Source organism: Protopterus annectens, chromosome 9.part0 (genome assembly GCF_019279795.1).
Source record: "Protopterus annectens isolate FY-2018-M chromosome 9.part0, PAN1.0, whole genome shotgun sequence".
Classification (NCBI taxonomy): Eukaryota; Metazoa; Chordata; order Ceratodontiformes; family Protopteridae; genus Protopterus; species Protopterus annectens.
In genome coordinates this window covers 980909394-980930192 of record NC_056743.1, presented here as the reverse complement: position 1 = coordinate 980930192, position 20799 = coordinate 980909394, and the positions used below count along the sequence as shown (strand labels likewise).

At 42.1% G+C, this 20799-nt stretch overlaps 1 protein-coding gene across 1 annotated transcript in view; it reads right to left on the bottom strand.

Moving 5' to 3' along the window:
* Positions 1–20799, bottom strand: part of SMARCC2 (SWI/SNF related, matrix associated, actin dependent regulator of chromatin subfamily c member 2) — a 2789858-nt gene that overhangs the window by 1273205 nt on the left and 1495854 nt on the right. The gene's annotated exons all lie outside the window — the stretch shown is intronic.

Genomic DNA, 20799 nt, shown 5'->3' with positions numbered 1-20799 from the left:
CAAAGCCATATTTCACAAATGAGATTGGTGCTTTATAGTCTCCCATTTATTCACTAATTTCAGTGTTACTAGTTTTCTTCCTGTTCACCTCTATCTCCCAACTCCAGACTCTGGTTCAAGTCCAAGGTATTCCTTGCTCCTGATTCTTTTGGTAAACGTCTCTGCCTTTTTCTCTCTCTCACATACACATTTTTCCTTTGGAACACTGGTAAATGTTTCACTGCCAAAAGTGTCTCTATGAATTTTACTGTCAGAAAAATAAGAAGCAGAGTCTACTTCCGCTTCCTGGTTCACTGTTGGACAAACTTTTGTGCTTCCTCCTTAGTCTGTTGTTGTTGTGTCTTTCGGCTTTTCCCGGTTAGGGGTCGCCACAGCGGAACTCCGGTCCGCTAATGATTGGCAGTAGATTTTTACATGCCAAGTTACCAGCCCTGACGCACAACTTTCAACGAAGGTACGCCCATTCACGCATGTCTCCACACAGAAGACGCTCTAGCTGAGAATCGAACAGGACATCTTACTGTGAGGAGACAACACTACCGCAGCACCACCACCGTAGTTCCTCCTTAGTCTGTTCTGCATCAAAAAACATCTTTGATCCTCCAGAAAAAATATTCCTAAGACAACTGGATACAACAGCTTAAATTTCACACCTGCTTCTTAACATTCCGTGATTGCTGGGATAAATTTGCTTATCTTTTCCACTGTATACAGAGAATAGTCATTTCCTATAAACATTCTGTTGTCTCTGTTTTTTAATATTTTACCCTTCTGCCACAGTTTTGTAAGGACTGACTCTTTCTGCTGGTATGACTGCATCTTTGCAGTCCTGGCTGCTTTCTCATGGTCATGTTTGGAGCATGCACTATATGTGCCTTTTCAAGTAAGAAATTCTGTGGTAGAATATCAGTCCAGTTGCTTATATGTGCTTTCATGAAATTAATACAGTCGGTTCCTTACAACTTCTCTGGTACAGCAGAAAGTCTCAGGTGCACTCTGTCTAATTCTAAATTTTGAAATACCACAAACTCAGTCAGCATTTTTCTTCATTTCAATCTCTGATTTTTGCAGTTTTATCACTTCATCTGAACATCCAGTTAAAGTTTCTTCCATTTTTTTCCAATCTTTTATTTGAGTTGCTGTATTCCTTCAATGTTTCATTTATTTTAATCCTATCTGAGTACTTTTATTTTTTTCTCTAAATTACTGGAAGTCATCTCTTGAACCAAAGCTGAAGTTTGAAATGCTTTTTTGCTTAACAGCTGCAGAATTCTTCCCAGACAGTGTTTTTTTTCTTTACCTTTTCTGGTTGACTTTCTTTCAAGTTTTCCATATTTCATCTTTGCTGGCATCCAAGCAGTGTGCTTACTAGTCAGTAACTGAATTGTACTGTAATGTACTGTACCCAAAAAACTGTTATAATGGCACTCCTTTTCCCAATTTCTGTTTTCATACTGGGAGAGCTAAAGTTAAGTTGTTCATCAGTGAGCAGTTATCTTGGATGTCCAGCATACCCTGAATTTCTTAAATACTTTTTTAAGGCACAGCCTCAATAAACAGAATTGCAAGCTTTCTTAAAAACATCCTCTAATGCTGAGATCAATGGAGGAAAGGTCTGCACATATGGGGCTTCATCCTCCAAAAGATTATAAACCTTACAGACCTCGGGGGCAGCAGATGATTGCTCTCAGTTGAATATGTCCCTAAATCTAGCCAGCTTTTGATGAAAAATGAAAACATCTGTTTGGTTCCTGAACCTGTTCATCCTCACAAGAAACTGACTGAGCAGACTCTACCACTTCCGAAACCTCATGCACCAAATCACCTTCAAAATCAGGATCCTTGGATAACAGAATGGTGGTGGAAGTCACAGTGTTACTCATAACCTGGGTATGCACTCTGTAATCAACTATCTGAAGAATGAATCTAGCCACAGCCACTATCTCAGGTGGAAAACACAGACTGCTGTCCTACAAAATAGTGGGTCTTCGGTTTCTTTTTTGTATGCATTACACTAATGGGAAAATCCCCAGGGAGAGACATATCAACACTGGAGCAATACTGGCAACAGATTCTGCACCCTTGACTTCTCCTGCAACTAAATAGTTTAGTTCTCCCATACCTAAAGCAGGCAATGGTACAGTTCTGAAGGATGAGTTTGACCCTCTTTTCACACACTGTGGTACTAACGCCATACCAGGGGACCTGGAAGTAACAGAAGACAAGTGGTCCAATAGTCTGTCCAAACCTACTGCAAAGCACAAATCACAGGCTGAAGCACATTTTTTGATTTCTATGTTTATTAGATGCACAAGGCGTAGAGGGGGGTGCATCATTTTGGAGTCCTTCAAGTAAGTAGCCACAGCAATACCAAATACTGTTTGCATAGTCAGGCCAGTAAAACATGGGCAAAACACAATATTCTCCCTCTAAATAGTAATCTGAAATCTATTTCTACAGGAATACTATTCTGAATATTGCACTGAGTAAACTGACAGGAAATTCAGTAACTTAGCTCAAAGCATAAAATACACATCACAAAGGACTCCAGTTTTAATAAATAAAGGGTAGTTTCAGCCCCAAATGTATAGAAACAGCATACAACAGCCACAGACAAGGAATTAAACATAAATTTCCTGTCAAATGTTTTCTATACAAAATGGCACCAAAACTGTGATTTAAATGAAAAAAATCATTTAAAATGCTATAAAACTACTCAATCACATCAAATAATTATAGCCACAAAGAAAAAAACTGCAAAAGCAAGCTTCCTCTCAAAACTTTCAAAGAAGCTTTTAATGAACAAAACAACAGCTGTGATTAACCTGCGGTTCTGTAAGCTCAAGGCAATAACAGGAACTGCACTAAAACAGCCTTAGTAGACAAACTTAGTTAAACATTCACCAATGGCCGTAAAACACATTATAAAGGTTAAAATCCCCACATAAAGTGAGAATTACCTTAAAGTAAACAGTATAAGTCTTATTCCATAAATAAAATACAACTCAAATTGCATTCAATTTTCCAATTAGAAAAAAATAAGCAAATCAGCAGAATATAAAATTCAAACACTGAAAGAAAAAGGCAGAGGGAGGAAATAAAACTTAAAAGAGAGTTTCTTATCTGAGCTCATTAGCTCTGGAATCCAAAGTAATAAGCAGTCTTCCACCGATATTTTTCTTACTATGGCACTAGAAAACTGAAAGGGTAATGTCTGTAGGACTGACAGGCAGTTCCTGTACTACCAGGTAATTGGTCCATCACGTGGTGATGCTGCGGTAGTGTTGTCGACTCACAGTAAGACGCTGTCCGGTTCGATTCTCAGCTAGAGCGTCTTCTGCATGGAGACATTCGTGAATGGGTGTACCTTCATTGAAGGTTGTGCATCAGGGCTGATAACTCGGCACGTAAAAATCAACTACCAATCATTAGCGGACCGGAGTTCCGCTGTGGCCACCCCTAACCGGCAAAAGCCGAAAGACACAACAACACCCACTTGAAAGGTACTGGGAGGACCTCTGAGCTTTGACAGACTGCCAGAGGGAGGGCAGCAGGGCATTCTACCCAAATGCCAGTAAGGCATGAATTGCTGAATATCACTCACATCATGGCCATCTTGAGGTGGGATCTTATGCCCACACTTGCACTATTTTTTAAAAGTTTTGTCCACAGTACGATAAGGCAAGAATCACAAAAAGGTAAACTACAACTTAAGCACAACTATCAAAAGTCTAGTACAAGTAACCTAAAGAGCTTTGTGTGTCTGTGTGTGTATGTGCACATGCACGTGCATGCATTTGTATGTATATATTACAGAATACAGAAATAACAGGCAAACACCTTAGCTCTCTGAGCTGAACCGCTAACTAGAAGAATATTTACACCAACTAGACATACTACCAGGAGTACAAGAATATTAAAAGACAGAGAGGAAGAAATATACATATACTGATAGACAGTGAGTGAGTTAAAACCAGAAATATTTCCAGCTGTGGCTGGAAGTGTGATCCTACATCTATGGCGGTTTACCTTTATAAAACCGAATTGCAGTGGTGTGATTGCTCATATGAGCGACTCGTAACCATGAAAGTCAGAACAACGACGATTCCATATGTTCAAAAATCAGCAAATCGAAAAGCAGATTCACTGATTTTCGTACATAAATATCGAAGGGAATAAACAAATGAAGTGTAAATCAGGGGGGCAAGCCCCCCTGCACTCTCCCACTTTAATATTCTGACTCCGAGATCGCACTACAGTGGGGAAAGGGACCATTTTCCAATCCCCACTATAATGCAATTCGCCCCACAATGTCACATGTGCAATGAGCGAATGTCACTGTGCATTCGCTCATTGCACATTTGAACCTTTTCCTGTTCGGCGTTCGGACAATTCCTGTTTGCCCGTGTGCAATACACACACACATGAAGGTAAACCAGCTATGGCTGCAAATGAGATCTAAAGAAGTGGTTTCCAGGGGATTCTAGGAAAGTTTGCAGGGGCCTGAGGCACTAAGCCAGTAGTAAAATGGCTGGATCAGATCTGAGGAGCAGCTCAGTACAGCGCTGTCAGATTAAATGAGCTGATGAAATTGGATCTTTGTCAAAGCAGGGAAGGACTTAAATTCCATTCTGCAACTTGAAGAGATGATGTCCAACATCTGTATGTCGGTGGTAACATTTTTCCAAGTTTTCCAAACACTGCCATTCAAGCTCCCCAACATTTAGAGAAGGGATTAACCAAAGTGGGGAAAGAGTAAGAAGGGAGTGATCCTGACAGTTCAATCTGTTTTAAGAGTCCTGAGGAATTGGTGCCTGAAAGCCACTCATCTTACCCTTTTTCTTGCCTACAAGTCTTGCTTCTTGAAGATTCCCTTCTGCCTAGCCTGTTGATCCCTGGCCCGATGAAGAAAAGGGGCAATGCTTGGACTGAACTTCTGCTGCACCTGGAAGGGCGAAGAGTAAAGCTGTTTCACAGTCTCTGTCACATTACCCTGTACCTCCAGCTTTTTAACAACTCCCTGCACAGAAGGACCAAAAGGTAGGTGCCTGTCAAGGGCAGCATTAAGGTACTGCCCAATTACTCTTTTGAAAGGGGTTGAATTCTCAACCAAGCATGTCTCCTAATGGCAGATCCTATTGCTGCTACCCCTAATGTTATTTTAACCAGCACTGTACACATGTATTATGCACTTAATGGAATGTTAGATTTCCTTTATGTCTGTCTGGACACTGGAACAGCAGGACTGGTGCATTTGGCACCCTCGTGTGAAAGCATCAAACACCTCAGAATGTGCTTGCTGTAGAAAAAGAAATACCATAAAGCTAACATGTCCCTACACACATCCCCCAAATGGCCCCACAGATATCTGAGACCAAGACAATTTGGTTGATGGGTAGTTCCAGTGCCCAGACAAAAACCAGAGAAATCTAATTTTCTGGTAAGTGCATAACTTACATGTTTCTCAGGTCCTGTCTGGACACTGGAACAGCAGGACACAATCCCTAGCTAATATGCGTGGGCTTTGCCAGTACACCTTTCAAAATGGTGCTCCCAAATGAAGCCCTTACTCTAGAAATTGAATCCAGGCTAAAATGTTTAATAAGGGTTTGTAAGAAGCAACTTCTTCAATATCCTGAAATGGATGGCTGTGGAGAAACACTGTGAACGTGGCTTGAGTCCTAACTGAATGTGCTCTAGGAGGTACAGGCAAACTCTTACTGGTCTGCTCATAACAAAAAGAAATGCAATCAGTGATCCATTTAGTCAATGCAACCTTGTAAATTTTGTGATCCAACTTAGCTGGTGAAAAACTGAAAAAGCTCTTCTTCTTTCCTGAATACTTCTAGTGAAGCCCAGATAGAAAAAAAAAACACTTGCCTGTGAACATCTAAGCCATGCAATAAATACTCCACTTTATTAGACTACTTCAGAAAAAAAGACCAGTAAATGAATGCACTAACTCGGGTTTGTCTGGGGGGGGTCACTTTTGACAAAAACAAAAAGGAAGTCTTAATTCTAAGACATAACCAAACTTTATGAAAGAAATTATAGGGAAACTGTAATGACAAAGCTTACAATTCAGAAACATGCCTTGCTGAAGTAATGCCACTATGAAGGCTGTTTTCCAGAAAAGGAACTTAACATCTACTGAACTCTCTTGTTTGAAGGGAGGTTTGGGTAGAGAATCCAATACAAAATTCTAATCCATACCAAGAGATGGTCTAGACAACAGTGGTCTTGAATGGAGGACTCCTTTGTGGAAGGCTTTGTAAGACCTATGTGCTGCCAATAAATGATTTGTAAATTCGTCATGAAAGGAAGAGATGGCTGCCAAACAAACTTTTAACAGAAGAGTAACTTGCACCTTTGTTATAAGGCTCAGTCAAAAATGCCAGAACTTTGCTCAGTGACACCAATGTCAAGGACATGCTTGTTCTGAGCTTACCAAACAAACTTCTTGCATTTGCCGTTGTAAATCCTTTTGGTAGAATTATTATGGGAAGCTCTAAAGAGATTAGCTACCTCTCAAGGGAAATGAGTGTCTTTGGCCATCATGATAATTGGAGAACCAAGTAGTTACACTGATGGAACAAATGTCTGGATGAGGCAGCCCAGATGGGTGAGTGGAACTCATAAGAGAGAGGATTTTTTCTTTAGACGAGGCCACAGCAGGGGAAATGATGACTGGCAAGGGCAGAAAGGCATTATTTGAATGTGGTGGGCCTAGCATTCTTTGGCTTTCTGTAGAAGTCTTTGATCAGCAGAAATAGGGAAAAGGCATAAAGGAGACTAGAGAGCCTACTCATGGTAGCAAGCATCCCTTGATTGCTGTTCTTCTGGAGGAACTATGCTGAAAAAGAAGGGGCACTTGGAGTTGAACGGTGAAGCAAAAAGATTGCAGCAAGGTCGCACCTATTTCTTAAACATATATTTCACTATTTTGGCACTGAGGGCCCATTTGTGGGGAGCAGGATTTGTCTGCTTAGTTTGTCCACAATCATGTTAGAAGTCTCTGTTATATGCATTGCACTTAAAATGGGATGCAAAGCCAATGCCCACTGTCATACTCTCATTGCTTCTTGGCACAGGGGGCAGGAGAGAGCTCCCCCTTGCTTGTCTATGTACCATACTAGTGCCATGTTGTTGGACTATACGGCAATCACATCATGAAGAAGCAGGTCCTGAAATGGCTGTAATATTAGGAGGATTGCTCTCATCTCAAGAACTCTGATGTGTGGTGAACGCTTTTCAGTAGTCCATGAACCTTATACCATCTTATTCATGAAGTGCCCCCACACCCAAGGAAAAATGGGTTCATGGTCACTGTTGCCTTGTAAAACAGCTTAGTTAAGGGAGCTCCGGATGACAGGTTCTGAGAGATGGTCCAGCTTGATCTCACTGTACCTGAAGTGTCCACTGCAGAATCCTCTCATCCTGAGCATAGCCAGAAGTACCATTTGGATGGAGGCAGCCATCAAATCCATAACCTTCAGAATGGCTGCCGCTGAAGGATTGTTCTGTAATATGAATTGTGTTACCTCCTGTGTTGCAGCTAAAACTCTTTCCTGGAGAATTATTGCCAGTTGTTCCAAAGATTTTACGCAACAGCCTATAAATATCAGGTCCTGAGATGGTTGAGGGTTGGACTTGGACAGGTTGACTATAATCCCCAAGAACTGACAGATATGGAACAAGTACTGCCTTGCATTCACTATTTGGTATTGTGAAGTGGCTGCCAGAAGCCAATCAGTGAAATATGGGAAAATGAAGATCCCTAAGAGTCGCATGTGCGCTGTGACTGGGGCCGTGCATTTGGTAAACACATGAGGAAAAGTGATGAGTCCGAATTACAGGGCCTAAATCAGTGGCTCCTACTTGGAAGTGAAGGAATCTCCTGGAGCCAAGGTCCATTTTTATGTGCAAATAATCATCCTAGAAATCCACATAGCACATGTAGTCTGCTGTCCTGAGTCTTCCTGGGCATGAAAACAAATCTGGAGTAAAATCTGGATCCTCTTTGGTCTTTTGGGACCCCCTGATGACTCTTTGCTGAGAACTGCTTACACTTCTTTTTTTGCTGCCTTTCTTAGTATAGGTGGTACTGTAGGGAGTTCAGACTGATTGATTGGTGAGTTTGTCGAAAAGGGAATGAAATAGCTTCTGGATATGATTTTCCTTACCCAAGTATCCAACATAATGGCAATTCACTCTGGAACATGTGAGGAGATGTGCCAACCGATTGCATACAGAAGGGGGAGGTGGCAACCCTTCAGGGATCACAGGAGTGAAACCCGAAAAATATCCCCTACCTCCCTGGTTGTCTGGACCATCTCTACCTCTGGACTGGTGACTGGTTTGAAACTCTCCACTGCCATGAACATTTCGATCCAATTTCTGTCTCTGATGAAACTGTTGAGACTTGAGGAACCACAAATTCTTAGACCCTTTTTGGTTGCGCTGGAAGGGCCTTTGGTGGCTGAGAACTTAAATCCAACCACCATGAACATTATGTCCTCTTGCTCAGAGGTGGAGAGCCTTTCACTTGTCTGAACACAGGCGCTATTGAATGGGGCATTAACAAATGCCATTTTGAAGTGGTCCAAAATATGTAAATTACAGTGAGGCCTGCCTCCATATTGGTATGCCTGATCCTGCCACCCTCGCTAACCCATATGTGGAGTTATAAATGGAACACATGGACAGGGAAGAAACTGTACTCATGGTAGCCACCAGGGTTTCTAGCTGGGAGTGTAACCCACCAGCTGGTAGCTCTTTCAAGGAGTCGGCAGTCTTTTGAGCAATGTCCCTTTGAAACCTGATCATATGTGCCATGTAGTTTACGGCTCGAACTGAAAAAGTACTTGACTTACACTACAGTTAAGACTTCCTCACCTGTCCAATTATCTTGAATCCTTACTAGAAGGATGAATGGACTGAGCATTTTCATGTATATCCTTTTAGTAGCTGCAGCAACAACAAGAGAAGCCACAGGGGGTCCTTTGCTCCCAGTCTGTCGCTATCTGGTTTTCTGGGGATGGACTCAGCCACATCCAGTATTCTAAACAGAACATGTTGACAAGTTTATCTGGTGGAAGTACTACCCATACAGAAAGGGGGAATGGAACTGTAAGTCTCCTGTAAGATTTGTTCCAAAGAAGAAGTGGTGTCAAGCTGGCCATGAGTCTCTCTGACTCATCACCTCTAAAATTTTGCTGAAAGAAGGATCTTTCAGAGGGGACTTGAGGGAAACCTCACCTTCATCCAAATCTGTGTCCAGGGTGGGGGACTTTGAAGGGGAGTCTAAGTGCTTCCTCTTCTGTAGAGGGCTGGGCTGCCAAGCTTCCTCAGAGCTATATGAGGATGGAGAAACCCAGGAACTCACCAGTTCCAGCCTATGCATCTTCTTGCCCTGTGGAAATAACTGCAATGTCCTGCCCAAGTGTCCAGAACTGTTGGCCGCTATGACGACACTGTTGCCACTGTAGCAATAGGCACAAATGTCTTGGAGTAGCACCCTTTTAAACCAATGAGACTACTGAAATAACTGGGCCGACTGGAACTGAAGTAGGTGTCTGCCAGACTGGAACGGATATAGTAAATCCAGCTCCTAAAGTATGTGCTGAAATCTCCTGTGTTAATGCCAAGAGAGAGACATTTGAACCAATGGAATCAAAAGCTGAGCTCTTCAACACCAAGAAAGGCCCTAATGGTATTGCTGCTGACAAGATTGATGCTGAAGGCTTGACGGTGATCCCTGAGGACCTAGTAATCACAGCATTGTTGAGGTTACTGATGTAGAAGTAACTGGCATTGGAGTTGTACAGTCAACCTGTGCCAATGGTGCTGACACTACAGTCAGTGCTGATCCAAAAACTGATGGTGTCGGAACATGGTCAGGAGAGGGAAAGTCAAAGGATAGGACTTGAGTCAATCCACAGCACGCATAGGGAACTGTTGTGGCCAGGATGACTTTGTACCAGATCTGGACCTTGACAAAAGCTGACATCATAAACTCCCAATCCAGATGTGCAGAGGGATGTGTGACCAAACAGATGCAATGGAAGGAAGTCTAAAAGTCCCTAATATTAGCCAAGTCTTTTTTAGAGGAAAAACTTCATGTTTGGCACCAAGGAGTACAATCCTCTTTGGTGTCAGAAGAATCCACTTCCTGAGGAGGAGGAGACAACCTCCGTGAAGACAACCTGGATCTAGAGGAACAAAACCTTGGTGAAAAGACTCTGGTTCCAGAAGGGGACATCTTGGCTAACAGCAGAGTGGCCAATCTAGGTGTCTTGGCTGGAGAAAGCTTTTCCAGCACCGAATATTCAACCAGATTTCATTTTTCTTTGCTACAACACGATGCCCTGACAAAACTGTCAGGATAGCATCAACCAGGAGAATCCCTTTAGCCACAAGTTTGTTGTGACTATCTGCAGAGGTTCTGGCACTAAACATCTTACAGACAGAGCAGATGGTATCTAAATGTAAACACAGACAGTAAAGATCTAAGACAGGCAACATCTGCCCACACTGCTTGCACTTACAGAAACCTTGCTTGGCTTCCTTTTCCATGGAAACAAGAAAGTTAAGGAAAGAATAAATAACTTAGTGGGACCACACAAGCAGGAAACATTCAAGGAAAAAGACTAAGCCGGAAAAGAGACAGGGCAAGGTGGAAATCGAGAGTAACTACTATATATACAAAAAAATTATATCAAGGAGACAGAAGACTACAGTAATACTTAAGCTAAAATACTGTGACAAAACTTGTGTGAATGGAGACCCCCTATAAAATTGTGAAACACCTTGCTCAAGTTCCAAAAGGAGCCATTATTCTCTTCACAGGCAACAACGAGATCTGCAGGAATTACAGCAAGGGGAATTATGAATAAGGAGATGCTCGAACTTCTGAGAAGTTTGCTACTTTCATAATAGGGCACCAAAGGCAACAGTCCTGCTGTTCAGTGTCCGGACAGGACCTTAGAAATCCATACTTAACATGTTTGTCCACCTTCTGTTCTATATAGGCCTTCTTGGGCAGCTGAACCTTTAAGGTTACATGTTTGACATTCAATTTTACCTTTATGATTTGCTTCAGGATCTCTCATTGGTTCTTCACCATGAGAGTCTGACAACTAATATTTCTGAAGGACTGGGTTATGGATTTATAGACTTTTTTCCTCAAATTTATTTAGCTCACTCTTCTCCCTATTGTTTGGTAGGGGTACATAGGCCTGTAGTTAAGTTAGAGGAGTCCTGAACTGCATTAAAAGAAAACTAAAGCTGGCTCAGTTAATGATTTTTTTTACAAGAACTGTGACACTTGTTGGATCCCACAGACCCTGAGAGATTTGCTGAGGATGGGGCAATTGTGAGTTCAACTGCAAGGATGCCACCATTGAGACATCTTCAAAGACCTCAAATACTGGTGCACCCCCATTTAAATGCTCCCTTCATGAGACTGAGGACCTTTCCAAATGAGACATCCTTGGATGGCGAACCTGGAGAAAGTTTCTTCACCATCTGACTCATAGCTGATAGGAAAGGACAGTAAAGTTGTGTATGTAAAGTTACCATAACAGTTACTGAGTAGCCTTAGCTATTATGGATTCTATCCTGCACAGGATATAACAGCTGGCTAACTTCCAAACCTCCAGAATACCCTCCATGAACCCAGATGCAAATAAAAAAAAAAAACTGTAAAAAATGCATGAAGTCTGGATGAACAGAGATGTGATGATAAGCATCTTTTAAATCTAGGGTTACCAGGAAACTCAAATGAGGAAGAGGAGTTAACAGATTGAAAATTGACATAATTTTGAACTTGGGCACTATCACAAACAGGTTTAGGAAAGAAAGATGCAGAACTGGTTTCCAAGCATTTTCTTTCTCTGGCACTAAAAACTTCCTTAAATACAACCCATTTCCAACTTAGGAAGGAGTAACTGTTTTTATCACTCTATGGGACAGCATGTGATGAAGGACAGTGGAAATAAAAGAATCTGGTCTGGTGGATGAAGAACTGCCTCCTAAAAATGAGGGATTTCCTCCAACTGCCATCTGTAACCTTGACTGATCTTCTACACCCATTTGTCTGAAGCTAACTGTTACCAGAGAGAGAGAGAGAGAGAGAGAAAGAGAAAGTGGAATTTGGAGTTTCTGGAAGGGAAGAGGGACTGCCAGGATCGGAGGGGGGAACAAGGTCCCTTAAATAGTCACTCCAACTTGTTGGACTGTCTTTGGTTTTGGAGCGGGTGGTTCTTGAATTCTTTTTGGAACCCCCTTCCCATTTCTTCTTAAACATTTTCTTTACTTGCATTTCATTGAGACTGTTTATTTTGTTTATTGACAAAACTGGATGAGGGGTTAGAGAATCCTTCAGCAAATTTGGAAATGGAGGGCTAAAAAATCTTAAGAGATTCCCTGTATGAACTTACCCCCTTCACTACATGTTTTGGTAACCTTTGAGCAAAGGAACCAGAAAATGAATCACTATCAAAAGGAGAATTTAAAATTTCATTTTACATCTTCTGGGAGTTTCTGAGAATGCAGCCAGGCAAACTTCTTCAAAACAGTACCAGTGGTCACAGCCGTGGAGGAAGTATCACCTGAGTCATACACACACTGTAAACAATGAGTAGTGACTTGTACAATGGAAGAAACCAAATTATTTAAAGATTTTTCCTCACAAGATGAAACTACAGGAAAAACATTCTTCATACTTTCACAATTAGTTAGAATAAACTTTAACATATATGAGCAAGACAATTCAAAATTCTGAATATCAGAGTCGTAGAAGCATATACTTTTCTTCCCATACCTATCAATAATTTTTCCATCCTTATCAGAAAGAGCTGGATTGGACTAACAAAATATTTAGCAGCAGCAGGATAAACTAAATCTATGACTGAGTCAGGTTTGGGAAGAGTGTATAAAATCTTAAACGAGTGAGGAACTTTAAACCGTCTATCTGTGTTTTTAGGGGGAGCAGGCTGACTATCAGGAAAATTACAGGCAGTGACACACACACACATCCTCCAAAGCTGACAGAAATGGAGGAGCTGGTAAAGGTTCTGAAATTTCCTTTGGTAACAGCTCATAATATTTTCCGAGGGACTGATAAACCTCCTTGTTCTCCCACTGAAAACATTGCCACATTCTGGAAATAGTCTCAGAGAAAGAGAAACTCCTCATAGGGAGAATCAGAAACTGAGCTCTCCTATGAGTCTGAATCAGAAAACTGAGGAGAAATCCCTGTATCTGTCCCTTCATCTTCTTGTCCAGATTCAGAAACTTGAATCTCTTTAGGAAGAAACTTATCCCTCTTTCTTTTACTAGAAGCTACCTTATAAGAAGGATCAACAGCCTGAATTACACCTTGAGCCAGACCCAATAAAATACTTCTGTCTAAGGAAGATTGAGGAGGAGAAGATACATGTTTAGTTTTCTGTTTCTTTTTGACAAGTGTTATTAATATGAAACCCTGCAGAGGAGTGCTCTCTTCAACAGCAGGAAAGCTCTTAAATGTTTGGCACTCAAACCTGTCTTTTTAGTCAGTTCTACTTAAGCTGACTGCCAGTTTTGGTTTTTGGAATGTGCCCTGAAGCTTTGGAAGCTGACCAACTGTTATATTTATATTCAGTGCAGGATATAACCCATATAGTTAAGGCTACTGCAGCAGCGATCAATAGGATGAACATATATATAAAGTGCACGCTAAAGCCAAGTCTTCCTCACCTTCTGAAAATTTTGATTCTGTTAGAGGGGGAGGGAAGGTCATCTTTTTATGGAAGAAGTGTTTGAAGCGGAGGCCAGGAAGGTCTGCTATGATGTCTGTTACAATGTGAAAAGCTCTTCTGAATACTATTTTTTTTTTTTTGCAAAGCAAGGCCATACTGTGAAAATGGGATTACAGGCAATAGAGTCATATGGACCTGTAAAACATGGTGAGAATACTCTGCGCATGTGGCCAGGGTTGGGGAAAGGGTATAATGCACAGCCATTAATTCAGTAATGTGTGCCTTTTTTTGAGGCGCGACCACAATCCATAGATATGTTCCTAGAACAGGCATCATACACATACACATTAAGAGTCTGAAGAGGCAAACCTGTTTAACTGTTTTTTTTAACACATTTATTGAATTATTATTACTCAAACAAACTTACATTTATATAAAAGTACATTTAAACTTGCATGTTTATAAAAGTAATCAAACCACATTAGGAAGTTCTTATTTACAAACATTATATATCACATATAACCCGTTTTATAGTTGAGTAATTTTTTTATAGGCGGAGGAAGGAATTCGTTGTTTTGATGAAAGTGGTCTCTGGGTCTGGTGCACCTGTAAAGTGTAACAGGGCCTGGGATAGGATGTACTGAAAGCTGCTGATGTGTCTGCCTCCAAAGGTGTTACATAAGAGGCCTGCAAGCAAAACAGATGCGGGGACTTTGGCCAGGAAACCACTTTACTGGTTACAGCATCCTTAGGCCTATTTGAAGTAAGGGGAGCAGATTTCTAGAGCTTGGTTATATCTTTCTTGGTGGGTCTCTCTCCCTCTAGTATTTCTTGGTGGTAATACTCCTTTCTATGACTTTCTTAAGGAGACAGACTCTCCAAGCTATTGAATGGCTGCTCTGCGTTTAATACCTGCATGATTATCTTTTTTTTTTTTCTGCAACACTCACAGGTTCATAAGTGGATACTATGCTAATGACCATTAGGGGCTTTACAAGCCCCAAATGTGTCCCACAAGTTAAGTGTTTTAGATGTTTATATAGAGGTGATTATTGGTTACAACATGATTTACTGACTGCCTCTGTCCATTAGAAACGTGGGTGCTACACTGGGGGTGAATTTTCGATTTCACATCCAATGGTCCAAGTTATGCTTAAACAGGGTTAGTGAGGGACTTTGTTTAACATGAATGGGAAGCTTGTTCCAGAGAAAAGGAATCTCTGAGATGCATATCTGTCTCTCCTTCTTCTTCTTCTTTCGGCTGCTCCAGTTAGGGGTCGCCACAGCGGATCAACTGTTTCCATTTCTTCCTGTCCTCTGCATCTTACTTTGTCACACCAACCACCTGCATGTCCTCTCTCACCACATCCATAAACCTTATCTTAGGCCTTCCTCTTTTCCTGTTACCTGGCAGCTTCATCCTTAGCATATTTTTCCCAATATGCTCTGCATCCCTCCTCAGCACATGTCCAAACCAATGTAATCTTGCCTCTCTGGCTTTGTCTCCAAACCTTCCAACCTGGGCTGACCCTCTAATATACTTATTCCTAATCCTATCCATCCTTGTCACACCCACTGCAAATCTTAACATCTTCAACTCTGCCACGTCAAGCTCTGACTCCTGCCTTTTTGTCAGTGCCACTGTCTCCAACCCATATAACATAACTGGTCTCACTACCCTCTTGTAGACCTTCCCTTTCACTCTTACTGGTACTCGTCTGTCACAAATCACTCCTGATACTCTTCTCCACCCAGTCCATCCTGCCTATACTCTCTTCATCACCTCTCTTCCACACTCACCATTACTCTGAACTGTTGATCCCAAGTATTTAAACTCATCCACCTTCACCACCTCTACTCCCTTCATCCTCACCATTCCTTTATCCCCCCTCTCATTCACACACACATATTCTGTCTTGGTCCCGCTGACCTTCATTCCTCTTCTCTCTAGAGCATATCTCCACCTCTCCAGGGTCTCCTCCACCTGTTCCCTACTCTCACTACAGATCACAATGTCATCTGCAAACATCATAGTCCACGGGGACTCCTGTCTGATCTCGTCTGTCAACCTGTCCATCACCATTGCAAATAAGAAAGGGCTCAGAGCTGATCCTTGATATAATCCCACCTCCACCTTAAAGGCATCTGTCACTCCCACCGCAGACCTCACCGCTGTCACATTACCCTTGTACATATCCTGTACCACTCTTACATACTTCTCTGACACTCCCGACTTCCTCATACAATACCACAACTCCTCTCTAGGCACCCTGTTATATGCTTTCTCTAAGTCCACAAAGACACAATGCAACTCCTTCTGACCTTCTCTGTACTTCTTCATCAACACTCTCAGAGCAAACATCAAATCTGCAGTGCTCTTTCCTGGCGTGAAACCATACTGCTGCTCACTAATCATCACCTCCCTTCTTAACATAGCTTCCACTACTCTTTCCCAATCTGTCTCTCCAACATGCCCTATTTATGTTGTAAGCAAAATTTAAGTTTTCAGCTTTTGTAGTTCTGATGCTACTTATTTTGTTGATGTGTAAAATCTTCAACAGAGCGGGGTCTAGAGATGGCTTGTATACCACGCATAGATCACTTCTCAGTAGTCTGTAGGAGACCAAGTACATAGACAAGCAAACTGCAGAGGACATTGTGTTTATGCCTTGTATTTTTTTTGTAAGGAACCTTTACTGATGTTTCAGTTGCTGCATGTGTCTGGTCTGTACATACTGAAGGGAGCATTATATTCAAAGATGGGTCTGATGAAGGCTGAGTACAGTGGTACAATGACTTCCCTGAACCTAGATGCCATACACTTACTTATAAGTTCAGAAACATAGAGGAATTTCCTTACTGCCTTGGATACATGTTGGTGAAAGGTCAGATTACTGCCTACATGTGTTTTTTTTTTTTTGATGAGGTAGTTTCCTGGGGTGGCCGACTTCCCAAAAGGTACTACAACATATTTCTTTGCTTTGAGTTTTAAGCCATGGCTTTGGTACCAGTCATTTGTCTGTGTTAGACCTTCTTGCAAAATGTTAGTGTCTTGGGGGGACTCTGCAACTGCTCCCAGTTTGCAATCATCTCCACACTTGGTCAGCCAGAGGCATTTGATATTAGCCTTGACTTCTGAGAAGCAGATGCTAAAGAGGTGAGAGCCTGGCACAGAGCCTTGAGGAACCATTTCAAAGAGGTGGTCTCACCAAACCTAACTTCCTGGGTCCTATTTGTGAGCCAGCTGGCTAGCCAGTGTGATATACAGGGCGTTATGCCTAATTCAGGAAGTTTGTTAACCATGCTAGAGAGGGGTATTGCATCAAATACCTTAGCCAGGTCACGGTAGGCAGTATGCACTGTTTTACTCTCATCCACTGCCTTGGTGACTTTCTCAAATAAGTTCACCAAGTTCAGAAGGCATGACATTCCTTACAGGCACACAAACAGGCATCTCCACTTCTTCAGATCTTCATAGGATCATAGGAGGTTACTAGGCTAATGGCCCCAGGACCCCTACAAGCCTAGCCAAGTTTAACCCATGTACCCAAGGGTGTCTGGTTCAATCAGACACTAAAATCAGCACCTACTGCCCCTAAGAGGGACACAGGTGGAACCCCCAGGGTGAATTTGGTTACCCATACAATCATCCAAATTACGTTTAAATAGGGCCAGTGAAGGGCTTTGTTTAACATGAATAGGAAGCTTGTTCCAAAGGTGGAGCAACATCTGTGAGACAAATCTGTCTCTCCATCAAGTTCTGCTGATGTCACATACCAGGTTAAGGTCCTTTGAGTGAGTGACCTGTGTGCCATTTGACTTGCAAAAGTGCAGCACTTCAATTAAAGCTGGGTTCCCAGGGGTGACAGATGAAGACCATCTCTGGCAAAGCATCGAGATCTGTCGACCATGTCATCCCAGGCTGACAGATACTGGATCCCCTTTGAATGGCAAAGAAACTAAGCCAATTGTTGAAGTTAATCATCATCCTAGGTGAAGGTAAAATGCTTCTTAAGGGCCATACCTGAGTGACATATATAATCCGAGAGCTCAGTCATGTTTTCCTTAATATGGTCCAGTGAGGTACATCTCAAGTTGTTCACACCAACTTGGACTATGATGGAGTCATAACAGTGTCTGCTGTTAAGAGACTTGAGTGTATGTGTGATGTGGCGGAACCTAGCACCTGCAGACAGCTGACCGTGACTTTTTCCTTATCCAACTTGATGAGAGGGACATCTGTATCTCATAGTTGAGTCACCTGTGACTAAGATGTTTTTTTTGTGTTAAGCCTTAGAGGCTTGACTGGTAAGACACTGGTGTGTGATACATTATGTGTACTATGTTCTGCGGACGATGTATTATGTGAATTGTGCTTGTGTTTGGGAGGTCTCTTATGTTTAGATAACCTTCTGTTAAGGACCTCTGCATATGTAGGTGTATGTGTTGTTGGTGTGGTAGGTACAGGAGGGGATGTGTGCATGCTGACAACCTGCTTAGTATCAGACAAACTGACTGGTGAGTGAGAGAGCCTGGATTCTAGGTGCTTGATACAGATGCATCTCTCACATAATGAGTTTGTGTGGACGACAAGAAGTGGGTTGTCAATAGTAATTTTCTCAGAGCAGCTCTATCCCTCCCCCCGGGCATGAACAGTGGTGAGACTGCACCACCCTGTGTGGCTCCTGAGTTCAGGTGATCCTCCCCATCCTCACAGAAGAGGTGAGTGGGCCACAATCCTTCACTCCTGCCCCTCACACTGCCTTGCTACTATACAAACCCCAGTCTTCTGGATAGCAGTCATGGCTCCATTCCTCTGTGCCATGGAGCCAGGCCAAGGTCTTTCTTTCTGGCTGGACAGACACTTGCTGAAGTAGAGGGGTCCCCCTGGTGAAGAAGGTGGTATATTTTTGCTCTGCTATGTTACTACGTATTCTTCAGCATAGTACTTGTAGTCAAAGTCACCCAGGTTGGCATCTGTCGTACTTATGTTACTTAAGGTGGGCATCTGTTCCTGAGGAAAACAAGTTCAATGGATCTTGCTACTGTGCGTAATATTCATAAAGTACTATAAAAAAATAGTATCTTTCCAGCTTTTTCTGGTTCTCAAATATACAAATCCATAATGCTCAAAGAAGGAAACTACTGCAGCAGCTGGCAAAAAAAAACAAAAAAAGTCTAGTTCCCTGCAGATTTCTAGGGACTGGCATCTGACTATGACACAGCTGTTTCTACCAGTAAGGTCTCACAGTGTTGTGCTTCTGCATCTGCCATCTTACTGTCAGCCTCTGAATTGGCACTAACAGGACAGGACATGCAGAAGGAAAAGACGCAGGGACCTGGGGTAAACATTGCTGCAATTCACTGAAGGAGGTGACCTCGGGGCCTTTGTGGACTAAAATAAGTCAATGGACTTTGCTTGTGAATTCAACTACATTCTTAGGGTTCTCCAAATTCCATGAAGACACAATCTTAAGTGATTTCTTTGTTAAGTTAACAGACTATTTCTTTGATGGAGTACGGGGTGGACGGGTCTATATTACATTGTCGAACTCACAAGAGTCCAAATGATGTAATATCAAACCATGAAGTTCGAAACCCAAAAACTACGAAAACACAGAACAGTGATTTTTTCCCCCTGGGAAAAAAATCGCTGTTCCGTTACAAAAAAAAAAAAAAAAAAAAAAAAAAACACTTACACTTTAATCTGAAACTAACGTGGGGGGCTTTGCCCCCCACAACCCCCTACTTAAATATACCAACTCTGAGATCGCACCACAGTGGAGGAAATAGCAAAGCCCTGAAAATGGCCCACCAATTTTTTTCCCTGGGAAAAACATCAGTGGGCCGTGGCTTCGCTATTTTCATAGTTCAAACATTTGGGTTCGATATTACAAAGGTCAGACTCCTGTGAGTTTAACGTTGTAATATAGACCCAGGGTGGACACCCTCTAAACCTGTGCTATAAGCTTCTCCTCCCCAAAGGATCAACCCAATGGCTCCTTCACCCAGTTGTTCCATTCATTCATCCATGGGGCTTAAAATTTGTGGCTCAGAATCAGGTATTATGGAACAGGACAATATTTAGATTGTGTGAACTATGCTATCCCCCCACACCAACAGCGGTCTGCAAACCCCTCTATTGTTGCCTCCAGACATGCACACATACTTCGGCAAGTGAGCAAATTCCCAACCAAGCAGCACACTGCTTGATGTGTGTGCACGACAAGGCTTATTGTGCTATGGAAATCCCCAGTATTCCCGCAGGTATCACTAATGCAATGACCCAGGCTGCATCTCCCCAGAACAGCCCTGCCAGCATCGTCTGCTCACTCCCATCCTCCACTGTCCAGTTCCTTCAGCATCCATCCCAGTAGTCAAATGCTGGTCATGTGGGGTGCAGTTAGGGCTTTAACCCACTGCAATATGAGGCAGTGAACTGCTAAAAGCTTCTTGAGTTTGAGGAGGGCCCAGAGGTTTCAAGCTCAATGGAAACTGATTTTCTGACATAAAAAAATTGGTACAATGCTCAAAAAAAAAGAAACTGAACAGTTTTCCTTGTAGCCAAACAAACTGCAAGAGAAGGTTTTTTGGCCCACAGATGTACTTTATCGTGATCTTTTCTGGTTATGTCTTTGGACTTGGAAAGATCCTCAAAATTCAAAACCAGCTCACAATTAAAAATAAAAGGTAAACACAGCAAATAAGGTAGAAAACACTTTCCTGAAACTGGACTGCTTATTACCCTGATCTGGAAGCTGCAAAGAAGTAATGAGCATACTGATGATTAATTGTTTCATGGAAAAAAAAAAGATCGTGCAGGCTGCTTTCGATTTCAACTGAGGATTTTTCTGATAGTCAAGGTAGAGGGGGAAGGAGACTAGCTTAATCACAGAAACCACACTAGAAAAACAGACATCCATTTGCAGCTAATTCTCAATTGTAATAAATTACACTGCAGTAGCAATCCTCAGAAAAAAACATATGTTAGTCTCTCTATAGGCAGTTCATTGTGCTTTGCCTTACAATGTCAAGCAATCACCATTCACAAGCTATA